This window comes from Mustela erminea, chromosome 1 (assembly GCF_009829155.1).
Source record: "Mustela erminea isolate mMusErm1 chromosome 1, mMusErm1.Pri, whole genome shotgun sequence".
NCBI lineage: Eukaryota > Metazoa > Chordata > Mammalia > Carnivora > Mustelidae > Mustela > Mustela erminea.
In genome coordinates, this window is record NC_045614.1 from 108,021,809 (window position 1) to 108,029,420 (window position 7,612).

At 34.0% G+C, this 7,612-nt stretch overlaps 1 pseudogene; it reads left to right on the top strand.

The window, feature by feature from the left end:
- The first annotated feature begins 688 nt into the window (after nucleotides 1-688).
- Nucleotides 689-804, top strand: LOC116580970 (annotated as a pseudogene).
- The last annotated feature ends 6,808 nt before the right edge of the window (nucleotides 805-7,612 follow it).

Below are 7,612 nucleotides of genomic sequence, written 5' to 3' on the forward strand. Positions count from 1 at the left end.
TAAAGATCATTGAAATCTCTAACTCTAAATCAAGGCAGAATGAATTAATTTATAGAGATACAAACTGCAATGGAATCATACCAAAGTGATATATTTCTTATATGTAGTAATTAATAAATATGGAACAAAAGTGAAAATTTATAGACAGAATATATTTCCATTAAGAATAAAATGTGAAAATCTTACAGGATACTAAAAATTACTGACTTGATTGATATTGAAAAAAATGTTTTTATATGTTCTGTATTTTGAATTTATATTTTGAATTTATTGAGTAACAACAGATGGCAAGAATTATTTTTTATTTTTTTTGGACATAAGTCTTTTCCTTAAAATTTACATTTACACTGTTCAGAAAACCTAACCCATGTGACCGACTATTTACAACAAATTTGCCTTTACAGAGGTATATAATTTTTCATTTGAGTGTCAAAAAATTGCTAGAACTGATATAGGAATTCAGCAAAGTCACAGGAAATAAAATCAATGCACAGAAGTCTGCTGCATTTTTATATACCAACAACTAAGCTGCAAAAAGAGAAATCAAGGAATTGACCCTTTTACAATTGCACCAAAGGCCATAAGATACCTGTGAATAAACTTAACCAAAGAGGTAAAAGATTTGTACTCTTAAAATGAGAGAACACTTCTGAAAGAAAATGAAAAAGCCACAAAGAAATGGGAGACCATCGCTTCTTGGCCTTTTGGCTAAGATCAAGTGTAGTATCTGTTCTTATCAGAAATGGGAGACCATTCCGCACACACGGATTGGAAAAACAAATATTGTTAAAATGCCGACATTCCTGAAAGCAATCTACATGTTTAATTCAATCCCTACCAAATAACACTAGCATTTTTCATAGGGCTGGGATGAACAATTCTAAAATTTGTATGGAACCAGAAGAGACACCAAATAGCCAGAAGAATGTTGAAAAAGAAAACCAAACCTGGAGGCATCACGATTCCAGACTTCAAATTCCATTACAAATCTGTAATCATCAAGACCGTACTGGCACAAAAACGGACACGTAGATCAGTGGAACAGAATAGACAACCCAGAAATGGGCCCCTAACTCTATGTTCAAGTAATCTTCAAAAAAGCAGAAAAGAATATCCAATGGGGGGGCAACAGTCTCGTCAACAAGTGGTGCTGGGAAAATTGGACAGTCACATGCAGAAGAATAAAACTTGACCACTTTCTTCTACCATACACAAAAATAGACACAAAATGGATGAAGGACCTAAATGTGAGACAGGAATCCATAAAAATCCTTGAGGAAAAAAATAGGTCGCAAATTCTTTGACCTTAGCCATGGCAGTTTTTTGCTAGGCATGTCTCCAGAGGCAAGGGAGACAAAAGCAAAAAATGAACTTTTGAGAATTCATCAGAATAAAAAGCTTTTGCACAGCAAAGGAAACAATCGACAAAACTAAAAGGCAACCTACAGAATGGGAGAATATATCTGCAAATGACTTATCAGATTAAGGGCTAGTATCCAAAATCTATAAAGAACTTATCAAACTCAAAACTCATAAAACAAATAATCCAGTAAAGAAATGGGCAGAAGACATGAACAGACAATTCACCAAGGAAGACATGCAAATGGCTAACAGACATGAAAAAATGCTCAACATCACTTGGCATCAGGGAAATAAACATCAAAACCACAATGAGATAACACCTCAAACTGGTCAAAATGGCTAAAATTAACAACTCAGGAAAGAAAAGATGTTGACAAGAATGCAGAGAAAGGGGATCCTCCTACACTGTTGGTGAGAATGCAAACCGGTGTAATTACTCTGGAAAACAGTATGGAAATTCCTCAAAAAGTTAAAAATAAAACTACCCTACCACCCAGCAACTGCACTTTATCCAAAGGATATAAAAATAGTGGGTGGCTCAGTTGGTTGAGCATCTGCCTTCAGCTCAGGTAATGATCTCTGGGTCCTCAAATCAAGCCCTGGGTTCCAGCTCAGTGAAGAGTCCACTTCTCTCTCTCTCTCTATCTCTCTCTCTCCCTCTCTCTCCCTGCCTCTCTCTCCTGCTCATGAATCTAAAATTAAAAAAAATACAAAAATAGTGATTCAAAGGGGCATATGCATGCCAATGTTTATAGCAGCAATGTCCACAACAGCCAAACTATAGAAAAAGCCCAGATGTCCATTGATAGAGGAATGGAGAAAGAAGATGTTGTGTGTACACACACACACGGATATTATTCAGCTATCAAAAAGAATGAAGTCTTGCCATTTTCAATGACCTGGAATGGATCTAGAGCGTATTATGCTAAGCAAAATAAGTCAAAGAAAGACAAATACCATAGGATTTCACTCATATGTGGAATTTAAGAAATAAAACTGATGAATATAGGGGAAGGGAAGGAAAACTAAAATAGGATAAAAATAGAGAGGGAGACAAAACATAAGAGACGCTGAACTCTAGGGAACAAAGAGGGTTGCTGTAGAAGAGGGGGTGTGGGTGAGGTAACTGGGTGATGGACATTAGGGAGGGCATGTGATGTAATGAGCACTGGGTGTTATATGCAACTGATGAATCACTAAATTCTACCCTCAAATTAATAATATACTATATGTTAACTTTGAAAATAAAATAAAAAATATCAAATGTTTGTAAGACTTGGCTTTAATTTCAAAAAAATGACTTTATTCCTGAAAATTTTTCTAAAAAGACTTCAGAGTTTAAAAATTGCTTTCCCATTCACTATATCATATAATGCCCATAAGGTAACTCCTCCTTTGCCCTCCCTCTGTTTATGAAGAGAGAACACTACAAATGAAACCTAAGTTCAAATAAATGATAACTCACGTATCTCAATGATTAGAACCAAGCTCCACTGACTCTAAGTCTAATGCTTGTTGTGCCTTATAAGTTGGATTTTTCCCAAAAAGAAAATGTGTTTAATTCCAAAAGCTTATATTCAATTAAACATTCAGAAACAGCTGCAATTGGATGGGATTTTGTCTTTCCTAATACAGTGTCCAAAAAATCAATGTTTCACTTTAAAAATAAAGTAACCTTACAGAACAATTTTCCTTGAAGGGAATGTTAAATGAGTTAAAATCTCATTTAATGAAATATAACCTCTAAAACTAACAAGGTGATTACTGGGATGGTTCTGTACTAGGAGAGAAAAATCTTGGTCTGGTTGGTAAAAGAATGGGGCTCATGCCAGATTCCTTCCACTTACCATGTGACCCTCACAGAGGTAATTTTCTCTCCTTAGTTCTAGACAAGATTATCTTTTTTTGTTTTAAGATTTTATTTATTTATTTGACTGAGAGAAACACAGCAAGAGAAGAAACACAAGCAGGGAGAGTAGAAGAGGAAGAAGTAGGCTTCCTGCCAAATAGGGAGCCTGAGGAGGGGCTCGATCCCAGGATCCTGGGATCATGACCTGAGATGAAGGCAGATGCTTAATGACTGAACCACCCAGGCACCCCTAGACAAGATTATCTTTAAGGTCTCTTCTAACCCTCATACACTGTTTCCTTACTATAAATTAAGTAAAATGGATCAAACAGCCATAGACTCTTAAAACAGAAAGAGGCTTCCAAGATAATTTATTCAAATCATCTCTTTTGAAGATATTAGTCTAGAGAGGGGAAGTGGCTGACCCAGAGTCACATGCAAAATTAGCATACTTTATTCTACTTTTAACAGTTGGCAGAAGTCGTTGTTTCATAGGACTACTGGTTCTTCTGACTAGAGTAGATACCAAAGAGAGCAAAAACTTATCTAAAAGTTATTAACCTCATAGTTAGTGTTTACTCCTAGGAATAAGAGGCATAGATTCTATTTCAAAACAACTAACCGGGGCGCCTGGGTGGCTCAGTGGGTTAAGCCACTGCCTTCCGCTCAGGTCATGATCTCAGGGTCCTGGGATCGAGTCCCGCATTGGGCTCTCTGCTCAGCAGGGAGCCTGCTCCCTCCTCTCTCTCTCTCTGCCTGCCTCTCTGCCTACTTGTGATCTCTCTCTGTCAAATATATAAATAATAAAAAACAACTAACTAACAGTATGGCCTTATTTACCTTGACTTCAACATCTTCATTTGTAAGAGAAAAGATTAAAATAGGTGAGGCACACATATTAAAGTAATTTTTATAAGAACTTTATTTATTTATTTATTTAATAAGAATATGAGTGCCTGAAACATGCCTCCATTGTTTTTACCTCTGTTCTAAGTATTGTGTTTGCAAAAGCAAACAAAATACACAAGTTTCTTGTCCACAAGGATGATACAGTCTCCTCTAAAAGGAGAAGAATAACTTAAAGAAAACCAAAGGCAAATAAATAAGTAAATAATTTCAGAACCCTATGCCAGATATTATGAGGGGCATGCAATGCATAAGCCAAAGATCTGTGACCTTGAAGATTTAAAATCTAGAGAAGAGAAGCTAAAAGCATGTTTTGCATGGCTTTTGTGGAACATTGTACTGTAGCCATCTAGCATATGCCTACAAATAGTAAGCACCAAATAACAGTTTAACAAATGAATAAATGGAAGAGACAATAGTATTTTAAATGTTTATGATCACAATTTTTCTCTCTGTATTTATGATTCTTTTTATAAAAGGTGTGAAATTTGTGGTATGAAAGCATTAATAAGTCTATAAAAAGAGTTACTCTCATTGCTTGAGAAGTTGAAGTGGAAAAGTAGAAGTAAATGTTTCATGTTCTTCTTATAGATTCATATCAAGCTCCACATTTTATTCACCCCTTTCATCAGAAATATTAATGTTTTAGGAAAGGTAATTTGTTTTGAATTTGTTCCATGCCATTCTATTTTGTTGGCAGAGGGGTAAGTGCCTTATGATGATTAAAGATATTAACTCAAAGCAAGAGTGAATCATTCACTCAAAGACCGTGATATTAACAGTTTAGGATATTTGTCATGCATATTTTCAAGGCAAAACATAGTTTCCTTTGTGAAAACCAAGAGTGCTATAGAGAAAACATTCTCTGCTATGGGATTATAAAAGTTTTGTATATGTGAAAAGTTTAAATTAGAATAAAGAGTTTTTAAAAATGGTAAAATGTAAGCACATAGCTATACTTGTTCTTTGGATTATGTGTAAATTACAAACCTCAAAACCAGAGATCAAGTAGCTCATAAGAAGGGGATATTTCAGAGATTTGCCATTGATATTTATTATTTAATACTTAATAATCTGAAGCAAGTAAACTAAGATATGTATTTCCTAAATACTATGGCTCTTGCATTTTTTTCAAGATGCAAAGTTCCTTCTATGAGTTTAAAGAATTTAAGTTTCATAATTAGAATTTTTCAAAACACATACTTTTGGTCAAATGCTAGCAAAGCATTTTAAAACAAGCTATAAGTGTGATCAATTTTATTTCATTCCTAATAAGACATGATTATCATCCCCATTTTAAAACATTTATTAAAATCATGGAACTATTGGCCTAAATCTCTCAAGATCATAAATAGATCTTTTTCCATATTTTAATTCAGTTTGATCATCTGTTACACAAAAGCATTATGGTAGGCAATATGAAGGATATAGAATTAGTTTTCTGCTTTTCCTTAGCTCACAGTATATTATTTCATACCTATATCTTTATCTTCTAAGCTATCTCTTCTTTTTCTATTTCAATAGTTAAATTCATTGTATCTCCCTACTCTTTCAACTGGAAAAACAGGAATAACTGTTACTCAACCCAAGGTTGAGAAAGATCTATCTTTGGACTTTGTTTTCTGTGTTATGTTGTCTCATGTTTATAACAAGATAAAATAAAACATAACACACACACAAAAACACAAAATAACCCTAAAGCTTAATACAGAGTGGGATTGCACACCCTTACAAAATTACAAGTAGACTGACCAGCACAAAGCAAACTATATGAATTTAAAAATAAGGGAAAATCCATAAATAAAACATTAAAACTGTTTAGTATTTTTTAAAGTTTATAAAGTATTAATGGAAACTCCCATTTGAGCTATGATAGAACAACAGGGAACAGATTTATCTTTATACGTAAACAATAAACAATTCAACAAATTTTGTGAAGCAGCACAAGACTGTGATCCCTGAAAGAAGGGATATAAGGTAAGCCATAAAATTTCACCAGCTTAATGCCTAGGCTAAACTGAAGAATAACTAAACAGACTCAGTGTTCCTAATGAATTAGGGACAGAATCCAATTTTCAAACGGAAGTCAAAGTTTAAAAACGTCAAAATTGTTAGACTTTGGGGCAGAGTACCAGAGAAAGGGGAACTGCAAAAATGCACAGCTCCGGAGATTTTTTGAGAGGTCCTTTAAGTCTTCAGCTGAGTATTCTTTGTACACACAAAAGGAAACAACCAGAAGTTAGGGGGAAACCAACAGAAAAAAAACACAACAATAACAAGATCCCATAACTGGCTGGGAATGATTCAGTAATTCATCCTCCCACCAGACTGACAGGAAGACTTTACACATGGAAATGGATAGCATCCTCAGGAGGGTGTCACCTTAGTAGTACAGCTAGGTTACATTCAGACTAAAACCTTCTCTGGATCTCCCCCCAAGAAAGTTAAAAGTAAACATCAAAAAGTTTCCAATTTATTTCTAGTAACTTAACTAAGTGTCTGAAAAATCCAAGTTTTTAAAGGAATGGAGAAAAGTACAACCAACAACATTTATAATGTCAGACATTGAACTGAAACTTAGCTGACATGCACAAAGTATGAAAATATTACTAAAATAACAATAAAAATAAATCAATAGAAAAATTCAGAAATAGGCTTAATGAAATTCACAAACAAGGATGTTAAGATAGATGTTATAAATATGCTCCAAATGTTTAAGCATGTAAAAGAATATAACTGTGGTTAGAAGAAAAAGTAAAGCTATCTTTAAAAACACTAAAGGAACCTACTGGAGAAGATACACATACATATGCACATGGACATATGCACACGCAAAGCTGTCAAAGATAACATACACTCAGGATAAAAATATTTAAAAAAGAGGAAAACACTATGATTTATATAATAATATCATGTATTTCCCACTTACATCAATGGATAGATCATTCAGACAGAAAACTGATAAAGGAAACTCCGGTCACGTTAGACCAGATGGACTTAACAGATATTTACAGAAATTTCACCAAAATTCAACAGAATATAATTTTTCTCAAGTGTACATGGAATATTCTCTTGAATAGCTCATACATCAGGTGACAAGTCTTAATAAACTTAAGAGGGCTAAAATAATATCAAGAATATTTCCTGATCATGATGTTATGAACTTAGAATTACATGAAAAAAACTGGAAAATTCGCAAATATGTGAAGATTAAAAACCAGACTGAACAACTGATGGGTCAAAGAAGAAATCAAAAGAGAACTAAAATACCTTGAAACCAATGAAAATGGAAATGTAACACACCACTAACATACCAAACTTTATGGGATGCAACAAAAGGGGTTCTAAGGGAGAAGTCCATGGTAATGTCTATTTTAAGAAACAAGACAAGTCTCAAATAAGCAGCCTAACTTTATACCTCAAGTAACTAGAAAAAGAACAAAGGCCAAAGTTAGAAGGAGGAAAGAAATAACAAAGATTATTGTGGAAATAAAT